Below are 21,608 nucleotides of genomic sequence, written 5' to 3' on the forward strand. Positions count from 1 at the left end.
AAAAAATGTGATAAATGAGGTCACAACAGCATTATAGTTACTACAGTTTGCCCAATTCACTGCACCTATTGTGGGACAGATGCAGAATTGAAAGACAATATTTTGAAAGATGTGAATGAAGTAAAATGCCATCAGGTTCTTATGTGGAAAACAAAATTCCAGCTGCAGTATCAAAAATGGCTTGGAGAGAACTGGGGTGATGATGGTTAAATTTCATGTATCCATTTGCCTACATTTATGGTTGCTACAGCAAACAATAGTTAAGGTATTTTACAGATGCATTTAACAATAGTAAAGTAAAAGATGTTAGCCTTAGTAACACGGTTGAGTCTCCAGTAATCTGCTAAAGGCTTTCAGAGCAAGACACATCATTTTCTGAAGAATATTATGTAGTGATTCAAGACTACAACACAGAAATTCTGCTTAGGTTTCAACCCCATTGATCTTCCCATAGATTTCAAACTTAAGATTTCAACATAAACTCTATCTTGAGTTTCCAGCTGGAAACTGCCAGCTAACCATCCCCATAAATTGCAGACTTTCATCCCCTATAATCCTATGACTCAATTCTTGAAAATAAATCACTTTATATGTAGATAAATATAAAATTTTGCAATCAAACCGGGAAGAGTTTGTTATCATTTGAATAAGATATTTAGTGAGAGAGATGGAGGGAAGCTGCTAGATTCTAGAAACATTTAAACCAATTGATGGATTTGGTGATGGATCTCATGTGGAGGGAATTTAGAGAAGACTGTGTTAAGTATGGAGTTTTTGGTTAAGCAGACTTGGCACTCATCAAAATGAATTCTGAGATTCTTTAAGGAACTTCAAGACAGCAAGCTATATTAGCCTCCAGAGTAAAAGGCTGTCTGGAACCAAGGCAAGTATAGAATTCTTACCTTATTTGAATGTAGCCTATGATTGACACTATTAATGCAAAGGAACCAACTGAGTAGAAATCAAACCAGGAAAAAGAAGGAAGTCTTGAATCAAGCTGAGGAAATTTTTAACAGTGGGGGGTCTTATATCATGTACTCATGCACATCCACTGGTAGTGGAAACTGGAAAACAGAGTCTCCTTCCAAAGTGTCGTGTGACAATCAAGGCAGATTTACCTAAAAGAGAGTGCCAAGTGTGTTAGACAAACTGGTTAAGAGCCAGTTGTACTTTGTTACCACATTTTCTTCTCCCCAAGGATGCTTCACAGGCAAAAGTAGACTCAATGGTTCTCTCTGTCTTTCACGAGGTCCTTACTAACCACTGTTTTCTTACATCAACCCTCCTTTGTTGAAATGTAATATAATATTACACTGTAATATTATGTAAATATACTAGAAAAGCTGGATTTTGCCTATCTGCCACTCTGAATGGAATTTTGTGTCCTAAGAATGGATTATAGCATTTAGTCATTTACTTATTACAAATACAAAAGTCAGTCCTTGGAGTAAATTCAAGATCAGTGTGGTTCTCAACCTTTTTAATGTTGCTACCCTTTAATACAGTTCTTCATGTTGTGGTGACTCCCAACCATAAAATTATTTTGTTGCTATTTCATAACTGTAATTTTACTATGGTTAGGAATTGTAATGTAAATAGCTCATATGCAGGATATCTGATATTTGGCACCCAGAGGGTTGTGCCCCACAGGCTGAGAATCATTACTCTAATGTTCAAAACTTGTTGGGGAACAAAAAATAAATGGAATTTTGGAAGTATTATTGACTTCACCCTAGCTCTTAGCAGTAGCTGTAGGAAACACACACATTTGGATAGGTCTTAAAATCCTTCCTCCAAAGCTTCAGTCTATGTGACATCTTAGACAAAGTATTGAAGAGCCATAAACCTGCAGTCATCTAATGTAATTTCCTTCCATGGTATGTTCTCATCAATAACATTTTAATCAGTGTTTTATGGATCCTTTCAAGAAAGTCATTTGCTCCTGATCTCAGCTATCTATCTCCTGTGCAACAAGAGATGTGTGTAAATAGCTCAGTTGCATCAGAAAGCCACAACCCAGGAGTTTGAGGATGAAGATAATAATGAAAAAGATAGGCATTAAGCACCATGTCACTCTGTCACCATCCAAGAAGGAGAGGTAAGGTGAAGGCCTTCATAATGTTTTTGGCCATGGAGATCAGCATTAAACATTTTACAGCTCTGCCCCAAAGTGACCTCCTCTAACAACTTTTCCTCAATCTGTCAGGTTCTACACTTCAAAATCAGAATTGTGCACTCTACATTTCTACTCAAGGTTATTGAAAATCCTCTTTTGAAAGCATATTGCCGGTTTTTAAAAAAATACACGAGGAGAAAAATCTGAAACATTCATTTTCTAGGAAAACAATATTAAAGGGCTTCCTCTCTGTTTTAAAGACAGAACCAGCTTTGATGTGATGGGTGCACTGAACATGTCAGGCAGAATGTTATCAAAAGAAATAGTTTCAAACCATTCCTAGGGAAAAATACATTTTGATGTCCAACTATCCTTGTCTTTACATGAAAGCACTTGGTTTAGAAAAAATTTTGCTTTGACCCAGAAATGGCAAACATATGCAATTAATATAGAAACAACAAATCTGAGCTTCAGAATGAGGACTTTGAACTCTTTGATTAAAGTCAGTTCAAACAACATGACCAGATACTACTTTCTTAAGAAATACCAATTTGTTAACTGATAATAAAATTGTTTCCCTGGGTTCCCTGAGAAAATGGCAATGTTAGAAATTCAATTACAGGTGTTATTTTGGTTGCTAGAAGACCCTAAAATCTATTGCATCAGCAATGACAAATACTATTTCTTCCCTTGAGTGAAAATTTAAGCAATTAAGTGAACCAACCTCTCTCTCCTTTTGTTTTCTCTGTCACTTCCTCTCCTCTTAACAAAACAGTTGGCTAAAAAATAACAGCATAATAGATCTTGTTTAGGGAGCTGAGATAATTGGCAATCTAGGAATTTACCCCATTTCTTTCTCTTTTTGTTTTACCTGAAGCTAAAGCCCACTGTGAGAAAGGTTGTGATAAACATCTTAGGCTTGAAAGCCATCTTACAACAAAGACAAACTAGATCGATTCTTGTTTATGACTGAATCTGTTTCTCAAGGATTGGGTTATGCCCCACCTGTAACCTTAATACAAACGATTCTGTATTTCCTTCTCCAGGAAACACCACCATGCCTTTGTTTTAAAAGGTTATTATGACCACCTTGTTACCTTATCATGACCACCTTGCCACCATGTCTTTGTTTCAGGGGGTTGTTATGACCAACTTATTATGCTTATGTTCTGCTCCTGTAAACCTGCCTGTTTGTCTATCAAATGCCCCATTTGGAAATCCCTGACTCCTGAAATATAAAGACCCCTAGCTTGTCCATGTCCAATGCTGATTTCTTGAATCCTGACTTTAGGGAGATACAGCCCATATACAAATAAAAAATGTTTGTTTAATTAATTTGGCCCTGATGATTTGGATCAGTGGAATTTCTCCTTCTATCTGAGGGATCAACAGTTGTGTATACACTGTATTCTTACAATCTTTAAACAAAATAAAAAATTTCACATGTGAGATTTTACTAGCTGTGGGTCAACACAATTATCTTTATGGTGAATGAGACTATTCAATCTCCAGCAAGCTCTCTATCTGACTTTCTTTATGCAGATGAAAATGAAGCTATATTGTAAACTCAGCCCTGTGACTCTACCCTGGAAACTCTGACTGGAGTGCTTTGCCCAAAGCTTTTGCTGCTAAAGAAATATTCCCCTTCTCTGACCTTTCTGTACTTTCTTTTCTCCAGAAGCAGATTCCTGCACATCTCTCTTCAGCTTGGAGACATTTGTTTTACCAGTGGATGAGGCATCTCTTCAAAGGGGAAGAATCCAGGAATGAAAACCAGCCATTTGTCTAGAAGTCCAGAAGGAGAAGGTGAAAGACATTTAGAGATAAGGAAGTGGAAAATCAATTCCCAGCTATGCATAGACATTGAACAGCTTCTGGCAAGCAGAGTACCAGAGAACAAACAGAAGTCGCCAATGGGAACTCAGGGGTACTTGCATGTAGGGAGAAAAGAAGCCATGCTGCAGGGCCAGGATATGGCTGGTGCTGGAATCCTAATTATTCCATTTGTTTTTAATGAAAAGGAAGGCTCATCAAGGAAAAGGGGAAATCTATAGTGTGAGGATACTTACCTTGTGTTTATTCTGTTTAGGGTTTACATTATTTTATGGTCCGATATAAAGAAAAAGATCAACCTGTCTGAATTTTGATAGTTCCCAGCTCTGCCTACTGTTACTCACTGTAAACCAGGATGGATTTCCCACCATATATGAACACTTCAAGGCAAAGTTTATTTTACATAGCCTATGACATACTACATGTAGACAAAATTCTAAACGTTCTTATTAAATAAGAAACACTGAGCCAAATACAGAATTAAAAGCCCACGAGATTAGAGCACTGGCGAAGAGCAAAGACTCCCTTTAGCTTACCACTCACTGTCATCCTTCCCATGAGAGAGAGAGAGAGACTTTCTTCCTGTGTGTCTTGTGTTTTATTGCTTTCCTGTTCTGCCTTCTCATTGGCTTTAAGGCCAGCCACATGACTTCCTCGTCACTGCCTGTCTATACAGACCTCTTGGTGTCTATGGTTAATGCTGGGATTAAAGACTGTGTTAATATGCTGTGTCCTTGACCACACAGAGACTCTGCCTGCCATGTAATCTGATTAAGGGTGTGGGCTACCACCAGCTGACTTCTATTCCTGGCTTCCTGGCTCGCTGATGACCTCTGATCTCTAGGCAAACGTTATTTATTAACATACAAATAAAACCACATTTCATCACAATTAAAATATCACCACAACTATATAGGACTATGAAAACAGTGTTCCACTTCAATGTTTCCGTTTAAAAACCAGGAGTGCAGTAGATGCCTGTCCCTACACTCAGAACAGATAGAGTGTAGGTGTATGTGGAATTTTATTTGCAAGCAGAATCCAAGGAAACCTTGAAAGTTTGGGAAATTAGGTCTGCTGTCTTCCTGCTTTGCTAGTCTAGACTTTCTGTACTTCTCACTACTCTGAATGACCTAAGCCAGGTACCAGATCAGCATCAATCAGTTAAGTCAAAGGCATCCCTGTAGTAGATGGTGGGGTTGGGGTCAGCCTAGGAGCCTGGGATGAGTTGGTGATGACAGCCCTTCAATCTCACTCAGTATCACAAAGAATACTCCTCTTAGAACTTAGGGTGACAGTCAACCAGAGCTGCATGTTGTCCCCATCTGAGATACTCACTTTGTAGGAGCCATCGAAACATAAAGCACCTGATAGGACCAGTAATGTGGAGATGGGAAAGCTATTTCCAAATACTTTCTTGTAGACTGCCTGCAGTCTTGACTTAATTAGAACAAGATTCATTCACATATGCAACAGTGCAGTCTAGCTTGCAAATGTGACCTCTGTGGCTTGGCCACTGTGCTAATGCTCCCGGACAGAGGCTGCTTGGAGTGGCAATGGCCACTTGGACTCTGAATTTCATTACTTCACTCATAACTGAACACCTTATGTATATGCTTTATAATCTGTAAAAGTGATAGCTATAGCATTTGGGGATTAGGAATGTCAGGACTAATTGTTTCTGTTCCCATGAAAATACTAATGTGGATGACAGGTGCATAATAAGTATTTGCCAAGCATCACCTTAATACTACCTGTTTGCTCCCATCAAAGATTTAGCCATATCCATCAGTATCCTAGTTTACAGATGGCCTTGAAAATTTTGTCAGTTAAGGACATTGCCTATATTATGTAAATTGTAAGTAAATATGTACACATTCATATTCAAGTGTGTCTGATTTGAGCAACTTCTCTATTGATAATTTTGATTTTTTTCACTATACTGCCCTTGAAAAAGTTAGAATGCACTTTTAAAAAGACAGCAATACACAGCATTTGTACTTCTTTTACAAGATAGGAAGATAAAAAGTCTAACAGTTTACTTTCCTTTCTCATCAGTTCCCCTGTTGTCCCTCTGTCTTTCTTATCCTCTTCCCTCTTTTTTCTTGTAATGATTAAATGATCTGGCATAACACAAAATGAAAATTATGTTCTATTGCCCTAAATTGTTCCAGTTCATTTAGCTCACCATGAGCATTCATTACAGCTAATTATTGTAACAGATTTTTATTATTCATAATTATTTTTTCATGTTGTAATGATCATAAATTTTAAAATTTCTGGCCATCATGAGTTACCATTCATGCATGCATGTCAGGCACGTTTTTTTCTTAAGGAACATTCAGATGCTCATTATCATCAATACATTTGTAGGTTGTTATGATTCACACCCAATAAAGTCCTTTTGGGGTATTCAGAATGCAATAATTCTCAAGACTAATGATAAACTGACACTCTGCTTAATTTTAGAAAATCAAATTAACTACCTCTGATTAGATGTGTGGCAGATTTCACTGTGCTAATTGTGTCAGGTTCATGACCCCAGGCAAGAGAGATGCTTTCTTAACTCTCTAGCATGCAGTGATGTCTATTTTTAAAGGTTATTCTCCAAGGTGAGTCAATAATGCAGTAGGTTTTTATGAGTCTTCATAGAGATCACCTCCCCAAACTGACAAATGAGACAAATGCCAGTATTCCCTGAGCATGAGAAAGTGATGGAAGTACACTTTCACACCATTAGTCAAAGAAGTAGGCTTATATTGTCTGGGTGTAGAATTAGGACATCCTTGACACAAATCTCATGTCATGTGAAACAGACTTTACTTTGTTATTTTACTCATATAGCTCAGTTTGGATTGACTACTTGTTCCTTGATATATTCATGACAATATCATTTATTCATGACACACTCTTTAAGTCCAAAGAACAATAGAAGGGTATAGTTTGCCTCTTGAGTTTGTGCCAAGAACAGGGACTTATTCAGTGTCAAAGCATCATGCTGAATGTAGGAAAACTCTAACTACAAATGGTTTCCAATGTGTTGGCAAGAGTTTCCACCTAAAACCTGAAAAAACAAAAAAAAAAAGATTCTAAAACAGAGCTAAAAACAGCTTCTTAGTTGTCTCAAGTTAGCTGCAGCCTGCCAGTTTAAGCTACTATGGCAGGTTCCTGGCATGTGCGTCTGACCTGCAGTGTGGCAGGAATGAGGAGTCTACAAGTGGCACTTTCCTCTGCTGCATGGTGGATTTAGCCTTTGCTAGTTTAAAAAAAAAAAAGTTTCTGGGCTATGCGCTGCTTTGATAGAACTGCTTCTGATAGTTGATGGTACACATGGCTCTAGACCCAGAGCTGGCAGTAACTGTACCACCACCATGTTGGGAAATTGAGGTGGGTGGAACCAGCCGCCACAGGTGTTTCAGACTTACAAAGATGGATATTACACAGAGAATCTGGTTTGTGTTGTCTTTGGGATTTTTAACTGCAGAAAAAGATTTGATAGTAAAAGCTGTTGAGTTAAACAAATATGTAAATTTTAAAGGTACCTTGACTTCAAAATTTGGATATAAGGATATGTTGCTTTGGAAAAGAGGCTCTGCTTTTGTTTCCACAGAAAGCCAGAGGCTATGGATTTGTTCCAGATTAAGATACATCAGGTTTGATCAGCCAAGACCACCTGAAAGGTCTCCAATGACACCATGGTCCAGATGATCCAACATCTGGATGCAACATCCAAAAGGTTTCAAGACAACTGGCTCAGAGGTTTACCCTCATGGACTACTCCATAATCCTAAAATTTTCTTTGTGTCCCCATAAGATACAGTGTCCCCACCTTCAACAGGAAGTAGTAAGAGAAACTACGCCCACATTCCCAAAATTATCAAGCTGGCTTTGGAGATAGAATTGGCTCACTCCTTCTCTAAACCCAGACATATTGCTAAAAGAAAAGGTTAAGAGATTCTTGTGTCCCAAGTCAGAAGAGCCCTCTGGTGTGGGACAGAGAAAAACCAATATTTTTATTTAAATCAAGTTGATTATAAATGTGATCTCTTTCTAAAGAAGAAAGGGGGATGTGATATAGATATAATAGGATGAAAGGGGAGAGTAATGAACTTACTTTTAAAGAGCAACTACTTGTTTAAAATGTTTTACATTGGTATAGATTTTAGTCTATTGATACAAACTTAAAGTTAATTTTGTTATACTGTGTGTATATTTCTACTCTTGTTTAAGGTATTATGTTTGTATAGCTCATTTAAAATTGTAATGGATAATTAAAAATAGATTAATAATTAGTCATCTATGATAATCATACTTGTAACCATGTTAGTTAAGTCTTCTAGGTATACATAGAGATATTTCAGGTAGATAGATAATCTTCAAATACTTCAGAGACCTACAGAATATGGCATTTACAATATTTTAAAAATTTAGACTTTCTGGACAATGAGACATGTCTGCTCATGGCAGCACCAATTTATTTCAGAGAGGAGGATGTGCATCGAAGACACTTCATATGGAGTTTATCTTCACCTTGGCAAAAATAGCCATTTAGGCAAGAAACTGTTCTTGCCTGGGCTGCTTGATCAACTGGACATACAGGACCCATAGAAAGGTGACCACTGGACTTTGCTTGACAAAATGGTCCTTCAGGTTCCTGCTTCGGAGAGGAAACAGCCAGACATTCTACAGGACACTGAAAAAAGTGACCTAGAGACTCTAGCCCTGTGGGCTGAAGACAGTTGCCCCAACTTTACAAAGGAACATTAGGTGACTGTCCAGACTGCCAGCTGTCTCTGTCTACCCTGCAAGACTCCCGAAAGTTGCTTGTATCCTTCTCCCGTTTCTCAGGTAATAATATATCCTTCTGAGGTCTTTGATGTAGTTGAAGACTAGATAGGTATAATTTTCCTTAGTTATGATAAAAGATAAGTTAGATATAAAACCTTAGACTCATAAATATAGGATACATAGAATATTTTTTTTAATTTTGTCAAAACAAATAGATTAGATATTGTAACTATAATTCTTGCTTGATAATTGTTTTGTTATATGTAATTTTACTATGTAAAAGTTAAAACCTTCCTTTAAAAAAAAAAAAAAAAAAGAAAAGGGGACGTGCTGTGGATATCACTCTGTATAAATAAAATGCTGTTTGGCCAGTAGCCAGGCAGGAAGTATAGGTGGGACAAGAGAGAAGAGAATTCTGGGAGGTGGAAGGCTGGGGCAGAGAGCTGCCAGCTGCCACCATGACAAGGAAGATGTAAGATACAGGTAAGCCACAAACCAAGTGGCGAAGTATAGACTAATAGAAATGGGTTAATTTAAGATAGAAGAACTAGATAACAAGAAGCCTGCCACTGCCATACAGTTTGTAAGCAATATAAGTTTCTGTGTGTTTATTATTTGGTTGGGTCTAAGCGTCTATGGGCCTGGCGGGTGAGAGAGATTTGTCCTGACTTTGGGCCAGGTAGGAAAACTCTAACTACATTTTTGACTCCTTAAAATTTCTTAGCAAATCCTTTCATTCCTAGCTCTATGTCTCACCATCATTACAGCTGCCATTCTGGGTCACATCATCACATAACACCTGGGCACTGCTAGTATCTACTCCTAACCCAAGTACACTAATCTCATCACAAGGTATGCAGATTTTTTTCTAAAGCATAAGTCAATGTTGCATATGTACTACAAACTCTTCAGGAACTTTGACTGTTTCTCTCATTCATTAGAATCCAAACTGTCCTCCCCACAGAACTCTGAATGAACTAACCCCTAACCAAATCCCGAATTGTACCACCTCCCTTCCTCCTTCCCTCATATTCCCAAAGCTCAGGTCATGCAGGTGGTCTTCTGATCCTTAGAATTTATTGCTTGACTATTAATATTCATTAGCCAAGTGCTACATTTGCACACTTCCCACGTGTTTTTCCATCTAAATCTCCCAATACCTTTAAAATTAGGTATTATTAATATGCTATTCTACAGATGAAAAATAGAACAGAAGCCCAGAAAGCACAAGCTTTTCTGAAGAGGAGCAGAGTGAGAAAAACAGGAGAAAACAAATGCTAGCAGCACATTGACGTTCAGTACTCTGAAGTCTGCGAGACGACCGTGAAGCACACCAGATACACCCAAACTGGCTCTGTCACAGCTGCTGTGCTCTGCCCTGAGCAACATTTTCACTCAATTAGAAATTGTCATGTCCACGATACTTGATTGAAATTAAAGCAAAAAACAGTGGGGGTAGGGACATTACTTCAAGCTGTTTTTGTTTTGCTAAAAAATTTAAATGTTATTGAGAGAAGAATAAGATCTATACTAGTTTGTCTTTGTTTAAATTTGTAACCTACGTGAGCTTACCAGTTTGTTTTTTTGTAATCACATAAATGGGGAAAGGAAATCTAGTATATGGAATCTAAAGAGGCTAGTGAACCATGTACATATAACCCCCAGGATATGAAAGAGAATAATCATTCCTGAATAAATAATTATGCAAGCTAAATTATAATATTTATGATTTTGAAAGTTTGCTACTTGTAATGAGTGTTTGTCTTGTTAGCAAAATATATTGTTAATAATAAGATTTCATTGAATGGAGACACATTCTAGAGATATAGAAAAAGTATTCTGGAGAGATGGAATAATAAATTTAAAGGTAGAGAAGACTTAATATGATTTTTCTTTTGGTAAAACATACAGCAAAGAAAACTCTTCTGTAGGAAAGACATAACCAAACAAGGAGAATCAGTACTAACATTACAATTGCTATTTCATTAAGTGGTCCTTTCCTATTCTTCGAATGAACACACATCACTCTGTAACTAGACAAGGTCCTTTTTAAATGCTTTTAATTTGTATTATAATGGGTGCTTGTTAAAAGGCAACTAGGAGAAACTGTCTTCTTCTTTGTTCCCCTAGATGTTGAGTTAATTTGTCAAAATATCAGGGCCAGATGATTCTGAGATTAGAACCTAAACCACACATTTTGTAGCATGTGCACCTAGCTGCTGTGGGATATCCTGTATGTTAAATATGTTGCTCTGATTAGTTAATAAATAAAACACTGATTGACCAGTAGCCAGGCAGGAAGTACAGGCAGGATAAGCAGAGAAGAGAATTCTGGGAGCAGGAAGGCTGAGACAGAGAGACGCTGCCAGCTGCTGGGATGAGAAGCAACATGTTAAGATACCGGTAAGCCATGAGCCACATGGCAACTTATAGATTAATAGAAATGGGTTGATTTAAGATATAAGAACAGTTAGCAAGAAGCCTGCCACGGTCATACAGTTTATAAGAAATATAAGTCTCTGTGTTGGGTCTGAGTAGCTGCAGGACTGGTGGGTGAGAGAGATTTGTCCTGACTGTGGGCCAGGAAGGACCAGGAAAACTATAGCTACACTAGCAAACTTCCTGTAACATAGAGTGAGCATAAATCAAACATCAAAAGGAAATAAAGATATTTGATTTATGCTCACTCTATGTTACAGGAAGTTTGCTAGGTATACATGCTACAAAAATGTATGTATGTAGACAATTATGCAAACAAGTGGGAATGGAACTGAAAAAAATATGAAAAGGACAGGTTTTGAAAACTGAGAAAGAGAAACTCCTAATTCAGTCAGCTTCATACTCCAAGAAAATCATGCAGTGCCGCTTGAGTCACTTGAGCTGGAAGTGAGCACAGATGGGAGAGTGGAGATTCAGGGCTACTCCAGACATTGAAGATGGCATTTGCAAAAAAGTATTCATAAGTAACAGGGATATGTGTTCAGAGAAACACTTCATCTACAGTTGATTCATTCATGCAATGTTCCTGCGGTTGTCATTAACTCACTCTTCAGTACAAGTCCTGCTTTGTGTTTGCAGTGCTCCCAAGTCAAACACGTAGAGCCTGTGAGCAGAGTTTGACTATGAACAACATCATCTGAATAGCAGATTGCCTACCTTTTACTAGACTCATATAAATTCTCACCAATTACAGTGTTTGCTTAGGGTTGGGCCCCAGAAAGGTCAACAGTTTCTCAGCTCTGACCCTATCTTATTCAAATTAAAGTGGTACTTGGTTGGGCAACTTGCTTTTCTGTGGACTCCTCCCCAAACCACCAACTTTAAGAGAAATATATCAGGAGAAAGAGCAATGGTTCTCAAAGCCCAGAATGTGACTACACAACACAATTATCTTCTGATACTTGGAGGACTTGTAATTTTTTTCAGGTTATTCTTGAGACCTACTAAAGTAGAATTGTTGGACAAATACTCTAGGTGTTTACAAACCATGTTAAAATTCAAGAAACAGTGATACAGAGAAGACAACAGGTAATTCTTTAATTACTAGTAGGAATTCTGAGCCCAAGACACAGTATAATTCCTTGGAGAAATTTTGTTTCATCGGGAGAAAGTATAGAAGAGGTTCCGCATGGAGTAGGTATATACCATTTGGGTTCCTTTTCCTAAAAGCTTGCCCTACACTGTTCATAGAATAGCAGTATTGGCACCTTTACCTTTATGCTATATTTTTAAAGAGCCATTTAAACATCATTTGTATTGGTTATTCCTTATTCACATGCCAGAGTTACTATTACTTATATATACAAGTGAACCGAACTCATGCTTTTATTAGAGATAAATTTACTCATAGATTGACTTCATATCAATTCTATTTAAGAAACATCTCAACATGCTGCAACTCTAGTATCATAAAAATAGAGTAATATTATAGCTAGATGCTTTTGATGACAAAAAAGATCCTGACCCCATCCTTCTTCTATGCGGAAAATCAGAAACATGTGGATTCAGGAGTGTTAAATATCTGTATTTAAACTCCAAGCCCCTCTAAAATAGAAGTACTGAAAAAATAAACAGGAAAGAAACCTATCATTCTTATGCTATTATACACAGCCCAATTCCTGAAAAATCATGTCTTTTAACTTACTACCGTAAAAAGAGCCCTTGTACCCCTGTCACCATCCTATGGGAATTGCTGCCTAGCACAGTATCTCTCATCTCTAAAATGAGATTAAATCATCTGGCATTTGCAAAAAATGAAGTTCACATAAATCTGGAGACCCAACGTTGGTGGAACAAATTCATCAAAAAGATACTTGCCTGTGGCCTTGCAGTCCTCAGCTCGGGCCCATGCTGCAAGTGGCTGGTTGTGGTGTCACATGCCAGTTAAAGGAGGCAGAGGCAGGAGGATCCCGAGTTCAAGGCCAGCATTGGAGGTTTCCTGAGGAGAAGCTGTGACCGGGGCCAGTCCCCAAATGGTGGCAGTGGGACCATGAAAGCTGTGGCTGCTGCTCTGCATTGTCAGCTGATTCTCATTGTATTAGTGGTGGTGGAAATGCTGCTACTGGCAATGAAGGGTTTACCTCTGCTTGTTCAGAGAAGAATTGTTACAAGAAAGAATTGGTGAAGATCAGTTTGGAGAAGTTTGTCTAGGCAAGTGGTGGGGAGAAGAAGTTGCTGTGAAGATATTCTCTCCTAGGGAAGAATGCTGTGGATAACGCTCTGTGTAAATAAAGTTCTGATTGGCCAGTGGTCAGGCAGGAAGTATAGGTGGGACAAGAGAGAGGAGAATTCTGGGAAGTAGAAGGCTGGGGAGACACCGCCAGCCGCCGCCAGCCGTCGCCATGAGAATCAACATGTAAAGACACTGGTAAGCCACAAGCCATGTGGCAAAGTATAGACTAACAGAAATGGGTTAATTTAAGATAGAAAAAGTAGATAAGAAGCCTGCCATAGCCATACAGTTTGTAAACAATGTAAGTTTCTGTGTGCTTTCTTGGTTGGGTCTGAGCGACTGTAGGACTGACGGGTGAGAGAGATTTGTCCTGACTGTGGGCCAGGCAGAAAAACTCTAACTACAAATGGCGTCCAACGTGTTGGCAAGAGTTTCCACCTAAAATCTGAGAAAAAAGATTCTAAAACAGAGCTAAAAAGAACTTCCTAATTGTCTCTCTCAAGTTAGCGGCAGCCTGCCAGTTTGAGCTACTGTGGCAGGTTTCTGGTGTGTGCATCTGACCTGCAGTGTGGCAGGAATGAGGAATCTATAAGCGACACTTTCCTCTGCTGTGTGGTGGATTTAGCCTTTGCTAGTTAAAAAAAAAAAAAAAAAAGAAAAAAGAAAAAAAAGAAAAAAAAGGTTTCTGGGCTATGTGCTGCTTTGATAGAACTGCTTCTGATAGTTGATGGTACACATGGCTCCAGACCCAGAGCTGGCGGTAAACTGTACCACCGCCATGTTGGGAAGCTGAGGTGGGCAGAGGCAGCAGCCACCGTGGTGTTTCAGTCTTACAAAGATGGATATTACACAGAGAATCTGGTTTGTCTTGTCTTTGGGAGTTTTAACTGCAAAAACAGATTTGACCGTAAAAGCTGTTGAGTTAAACAAATATGTAAATTTTAAAGGTACCTTGACTTCAAAATTTGGATATAAGGATATGTTGCTTTGGAAAGGAGTCTCTGCTTTTGTTTCCACAGAAAGCCAGAGGCTATGGATTTGTTTCAGACTAAGATATATCAGGTTTGATCAACCAAGACCACCTGAAAGGTCTCCGATGACACCATAGCCTAGATGATCTGACATCCAGAATGGTTTCAAGGCAACTGGCTCATAGGTTCACCCTAATGGACTACTCCATAATCCTAAAATTTTCTTTGTGTCCCCATAAGAGACAGCGCCCCCCTCCAGCAGGAAGTAGTAAGAGAAACTACGCCCAAATTCCCAGCTGGCTTTGGAGATGGAATTGGCTCACTCCTTCTCTAAACCCAGACATATTGCTAAAAGAAAAGGTTAAGAGATTCTTGTGTCCCAAATCAGAAGAGCCCTCTGGTGTGGGACAGAAAAAAAACCAATATTTTTCTTTAAAGCAGTTTGATTATAAATGTGATCTCTTTCTAAAGAAGAAAAGGGGATATGATATAGATATAATAGGATGAAAGGGTAGATTAAGGAAGGAACTTACTTCTAAAGAGCAACAACTTGTTTAAAATGTTTTACATTGGTTTAGATTTTAGTCTATTGATACAAACTTAAAGTTAATTTTGTTATACTATGTATATATTTCTACTCGTGTTTAAGGTATTATGTTTATATAGCTCATTTAAAATTGTAATGGATAATTAAAAATAGATTAATAACTGGTCATCTATGATAATCATACTCATAGCCATGTTAGTTAAGTCTTCTAGGTATACACAGAGATAATTCAGATAGACAGGTACTCTTCAAACACTTCAAAGGTCTACAGAATATGGCATTTAAAATATTTTTAAAATTTAGACTTTCTGGACAGTGAGACATGTCTGCTCCTGGAACACCAATTTACTTCAGAGAGGAGAATGGGCATTGAAGACACTTCATATCTTATCTTCACCTTTGCAAAAATAGCCATTTGGGCAAGAAACTGTTCTTGTCTGGACTGCTTGATCAACTAGACATGCAGGACCCATAGAAAGGTGACCACTAAACTTTGTTTGACAAACTGGTCCTTCAGGTTCCTGCTTTGCAGAGGAAACTGCCAGACATTCTACAGGACACTGAGAAAAGTGACCAAGAGACTCTAGCCCTGTGGGCTGAAGACAAATGCCCCAACTTTACAAAGGAACATTAGGTGACTGTCCAGGCTGCCAGCTGTCTCTGTCTACTCTTACAAGACCCCTGAAAAATGCTGACATCCTTCTCCCAGTTCTCAGGTAATATTATATCCTACTGAGGTCTTTGATGTGGTTGAAGACTAGATAGATATAATTTCCTCAGTTATGATACAAGATAAGTTAGATATAAAACCTTAGACTCACAAATATAAGATAGATAGGATATCTTCTTTAATATTTTAACTGTAATTCTTGCTAGATAATTATTTTGTTATATGTAATTGTACTATGTAAAAGTTAAAACCTTCCTTTAAAAAAAAAGAAAAGGGGAAGTGCTGTAGATATCGCTCTGTGTAAATAAAGTTCTGATTGGCCAGTGGTCAGGCAGGAAGTATAGGTGGGACAAGAGAGAGGAGAATTCTGGGAAGTAGAAGGCTGGGGAGACACCGCCAGCCGCCGCCATGAGGATCAACATGTAAAGACACTGGTAAGCCACAAGTCATGTGGTAAAGTATAGACTAACAGAAATGGGTTAATTTAAGATAGAAAAAGTAGATAACAAGAAGCCTGCCACAGCCATACAGTTTGTAAACAATGTAAGTTTCTGTGTGCTTTCTTGGTTGGGTCTGAGCGACTGTGGGACTGGCAGGTGAGAGAGATTTGTCCTGACTGTGGGCCAGGCAGAAAAACTCTAACTACAGAAGAACGTTCATGGTCCCAAGATGCAGAATTTTATCAAACTGTGATGTTACACCATGAGAACATCCTAGGATTGGTAGCAACAGAGAACAAAAACAATGGCACATGGACTCAGCTGGGGCTGGTGTTGGAATCCTGTGAGCATGGACCCATTTTTGATTACTCGAACAGATACACTGTTACAGTGGAAGGGATGATCAAACTCTCTCTGTCCATGGCAAACGACCTTGCCCATCTTCACATAAAGATTTTTGGTGCCCAAGGAAAGCCAGCTCACAGAGATTTGAAATCACAGAATATCTTGGTGAGGAATAATGGAACCTGTTGTATTATAAACTTGGGACTGGCTGTGAAACAGGATTCTGTCACAGAAACTATTGATACTGCTCCAAACCACAGAGTAGACACACAAACACAAAGTTTTCTGCAGGGAACCATGACCACACATAACAGCGATTTTGAAGTCTCCAAAAAGAGGATGGGATTCGACAATGATGATTCGATTAGGACAATGATAAAGCCATTAAGCTGACAAACACCACCCAAAGATCTTCTTTGGACTACAAACTGCTCAGGACAGTTTCAAGATGACTAACTGAGATGATCCAGCTTCACAGACTACTCAAGCAAGGATTTGAGTCAAGCCCTGCACTTTTGTATTATGCAGAGACTGGACAAATGATATGACTAACTCTCCCAGGACTTGACAATTAACCAAAAAATTTTCTTTTTAGGATTCCCAAAAGATATCTTCCCCCTCCCCGACAGCAGGAAGTAATTTAAAGAAAAATGATGCCCACATTCCCAAAAGGTGGAGTGGGCGGGTTTTTTTGTCATTCAATGGCTTATGGATAATTAGCATTGTTTAGGATGGTTGCTTACAAGTTGGTAATTGGTAATGGTCAGGGAAAAAAAGCTAAACAAGGAGATTAATTCAGGGTTTTTGTTTGAAAAAGAAAAGAGAAAAAGGAGGATATAGATAAGAGGTAGATTACTGAATGTACTCTAAAAATATAGAAATGATAGAATAAAGGGTAGATTATTTAATCTATTCTGAAAAGCAAAAAAGAGAGAATATGGATATAATAAGATAAAAGGGTAGATTATTAAATCTACTTTTAAAGAGGAACTACTTGTTTGAAATACTTTATATTTGGATTTTTGTATCTTGTATACAAATTTTGTATTGAACTCACCAAAATAGGATAAACATGAAATTTTTTGTCTGAGTTAGTCAAATGTTAGGCTAGACATTGTTAATGTAATTCTTGACTAAATATATTGTATATACTTATTGTACTTACTGCATATAGTTTTTCTTATATTAGTTATAACTTTTTATTTTAGACGAAAAAAGGGGAAATGTGGTTGATATATTGTACACCCCAATAAACTTATCTGGGGGTTAGAGAACAGAGCAGCCACTATATTAAAAATAGAAATTAGGCAGTGATAACACACACCCTTTATTCTATCACTCTGGAGGCAAAGATCCGTCTGGATCTCTGTGATGTGCTGACTCTCTTGGTTCCTGGAAATCCTGGATGTTGGATGGCAGACCAAGCAGAGTTCTCCAGTGAATACCGCTGGACTGCACTTCACCTCTCCCAGATCCTGTAACCTATGCTTTACTTGTTGTAAGTAAAACCCCCAAATAAACCTCCCTTTTAACTATGTGGAGTTACCTTTAAAAATCCTCCAATAAAACATTGTGAGTAGCAAAGGAATGGATGGGATAAAATTGCTAAGTAGGACATGCTCTGTAAAGGCTTGGGTGTGACAAGGAGGGAAAAGAGATGGTAGAGGCTTCATTGTGGGCTTCTAATCAGTTCTGCTCCTGAACTGCCCCCTCATCTTAGTGCACAGTTGTAGCTTCAAAACCTAAGAGATGATGAGGAACATTGCCTGGATGTTTATCAAAGACAAAGGCCTCTGTGTTTTGGAGTGATTAGCAGGAGAATTAATCCTGCACTGTGAGCAGTTAATGACAGCTGGTGATGGTGATTCTAGGCCCAAACCATGAAGCTTACCTTTAAATTGACAAATGTCTTCACCAAAGGCTGTTGCACTATCATTAGCTTTTAAGTAAAAAAAATTCTGTCGGACAATGGTGGCCCACGCCTTTAATCCCAGCACTCAGGAGGCAGAGGCAGGTGGATCTCTGTGAGTTCGAGACCAGCCTGAGCTACAGAGTGAATTCCAGGACAGGCTCCAAAGCTACACAGAGAGACCCTGTCTCAAAAAACCAATTAAAAAAAAAAAATTCCTAGAAAGAGTAACTCTCACTTCTTTATACTGCTTACCAAACAAAATAATTTTCATTGGAATCACCTGTGTTTCTCAATTAGACCTTATTTAACCTCTAGTCTTATTGTAGTTTGGTGCATATTCATTGCACAATCATGTGTCACAGCTACTCAAAGCAATTTATTAAGCTCTTTTGGTATGCTTTAGAGAGAAGGAGGAAGAAGAGGAAGAGGAGGAGAAAATAAGATGATGAAAAGGCTCAGCTGAAAGCGATCTTGTTTGTGCAGGGAAGGGCAGTATTTGTGCTCCTATACACACAAGGAATGCAGCATCCGGAAAAAACTAGATAAGACAGGATCTGCCAAAAGTAAAAGACAATCAGTGTGGGCACTGTTGTCCACAGTAATAATGTTTGGTCAACAAGAGAACCCTTTTTACACCCTGCAGCCATGGACCAAGACATTACAAATTCCATCTCCCCAAATTCAAAATTGATTTGTCAGATTTTATGATGTCTGTGTAATGTTCTCCAGCCTCCAGGAAAAAAAAAAAAAAAGCACAAAAACAAAATACCCCACCAGCCTACTCCGTGAAAAGGAACAACCAAGTAAATAACCTTTACACGAACTGATGAGGTGCTCCAGGTATTTGGTAGTTGGTTTTTTGTCTGGTTTGGTTTGCTGTCTTAGGTATTTGTTCCCTGTATTCATATGTCAAAGAAATAATCAGCCTCAGGGGAACAAAGACTGAAGGATGTCACCTATATGTCATTTCCAAAGGGAGGTTAAAATCACTAACCACAACTCCAAATGCCGTCTTAAGCGTGCTACACATACTGAATAATTTAGTTTTCTAAGACTTACGATTAACTCCATTTTGCAGAAGAACTGATTCATACAGTGACTCCTTCATTCAGCACAAAACAACAACCAGTGACTGCTGGAACCACTGCCACGGTAGGCCCTCTGACATCATGTCAACATTCTTCCACCCCAGCAACTTACCCATTCTTACATGTTCAGAGGTCTGAAAGTACTAACCAACCAGTGATCACTGAGTCCAGCAATGGCCAAGCAAGTGAGATAAGCTTGGGCAAGGGGGCCAGTAAGGAGCTCTAGAAGATATCTAGTGTCTTGTGTTGCTTTCCTTCAAGATTGACATGATCATTAGTAAAAAAAAAAAAAAATGAATACAATTAGTTGTGTTCTGACAGAAGGCCGAAATAGATTGAATGATGAAATTAAATGTGTTGTTTTACTCATTTTTCTAGTGCTTTTTCTTTATCCTTTATGGAAAATTAGTATGTATTGGTGAAATTATTAAGGCCACTCCACGTAGTTAAAAGGGAGGTTTATTTTGTGGGGTAACTTACAAATGAAGGGATAGGTTGCAGGGTCTGGGAAAGGTATGGTACAGTCGGGCAGTGTTCTCTGGAGAACTCTGCTCAGTCTACCTCTAGCGTCCAGGGTCCCAGAACCAAGCAAGGCCTCTCCTCTCAATCCTGGGTCTTCAGCTTCCTCCCTTAGCCCCGCCTTGTGGGCATGACCATTACCGAAGCCTCAATGGGGTTGGAACTTCCAGGCCAAAGCTGGGATGGGTACCCACTACAAGTATGAGTTAATAGTTAATAATAAATACTAAGGATGTGGCCGCCAAAATCAAGCATATGTGGGTGTGAGAATGTCCACACTTGGACACTTAGTAGCTGCAGTTGCCATGGGGATCTCAGGAGACTCTCTTGTTTGTTTCCTTTTAGTCTTTAAAATCATCATAAAGCTGCATGTACCTCCTAGTATGTGACAATTAAGTAAAATCCTATATCCAAAAAAGTGTATGTCGTCTGCTCTAAAAATTAATTTTATTAATAATATCTTGTTAGAACCATTAACATATTTAAGACATGCCCTGTACTAGGCAGATAAAAATTATAGTACTAAACATGGTAATGAAGGCCTCACAGTACTGTGAGAACACATAAAGGAGGTGCAGAATTCACAAACAATACAGAATGTTCCATCAAGATGCTAACACACCCTAGATACTGAATACATAATTTATATAAGATGAAGAAGGGAAACAAATGTATCAGTGGCAGCTTGTGAAAATTCAGGTACACATCTTTTTAAAAAAATTAGCGTGGATACCAGTCAAGAGTTTTGTTGTTTTTGTTTTTTTTAATTTTATAATTAATTTAATTTAATCCCCTGTCATCCCTCTTCCCCCCAGCCCCTCCTCCCAATTCACTCCCCATTCCCATCTCCTCCAGGGCAAGGACTCCCCTGGGGATTCAGCTCAGCCTGGTAGATTCACTCCAGGCAGGTCCAGTCCCCTTCTCCCAGGCTGAGCAAAGTGTCCCAGCATAGGCCCCAGGCTCCAAAAAGCCAGCTCATGCACTAAGGACAGGTCCAGGTCCCACTGCCTGGGGGACTCCCAAACATTTCAAGCTAATTGACTGTCTCACTTATCCAGAGGGCCTGATCCAGTTGGGGGCTCCTCAGCTATTGGTTCATAGTTCATGTGTTTCCACTAGTTTGGCTATTTTTCCCTGTGCTTTTTCCAATCATGGTCTCAACATCTCTCATTCATACAATCCCTCCTCTCTCGAGCCAATTTTTTTTTTTTCTAGATCCATCCATTTGCCTGCAAACCTCATGATGTCATTGTTTTTCTCGGCCTTTTGGCTAAGATCAAGTGTAGTATCTGTTCTTATCAGTCAAGAGTTTTGATCAGATAAAATGAAAGATGGGGAAAATAACATCAGAAATATATAGAGCCAACAAGAAGGCTCAGCAGCTAAAGCTACTTGCCATCAAATCTGAAGACTCTAGTTCAATCCCCAGGATATACAGAGTAGAAAGATAGCAGTAACTCCAGCAACTGTTCTGTGACAGCCACATGAACACTAAGACATGCACCTGCATGTGTGTTACACACACACACACACAAATGCAATACAAACTTTTTGAAATTCCTGAGAGTTTTCTAATAGAAGAAGCCCCATGAGAGAATGAGATGGGATTCCATCAAACGTCCATATTTATGTTGTTAAACAGAGACTGAAAACTTGCTTCATACCTGTGATTTGCACAGGTCAGTTATCTACCCTAATTTTTAAGAT

The 21,608-nt window shown here is 38.7% G+C and overlaps 1 pseudogene; it reads left to right on the forward strand.

Annotated features, from left to right (window-relative positions):
• The first annotated feature begins 21,149 nt into the window (after positions 1-21,149).
• Positions 21,150-21,250, forward strand: LOC118592676 (annotated as a pseudogene).
• The last annotated feature ends 358 nt before the right edge of the window (positions 21,251-21,608 follow it).

The sequence above is a fragment of the Onychomys torridus genome, chromosome 10 (genome assembly GCF_903995425.1).
Source record: "Onychomys torridus chromosome 10, mOncTor1.1, whole genome shotgun sequence".
In the NCBI taxonomy this organism is placed as follows: Eukaryota; Metazoa; Chordata; class Mammalia; order Rodentia; family Cricetidae; genus Onychomys; species Onychomys torridus.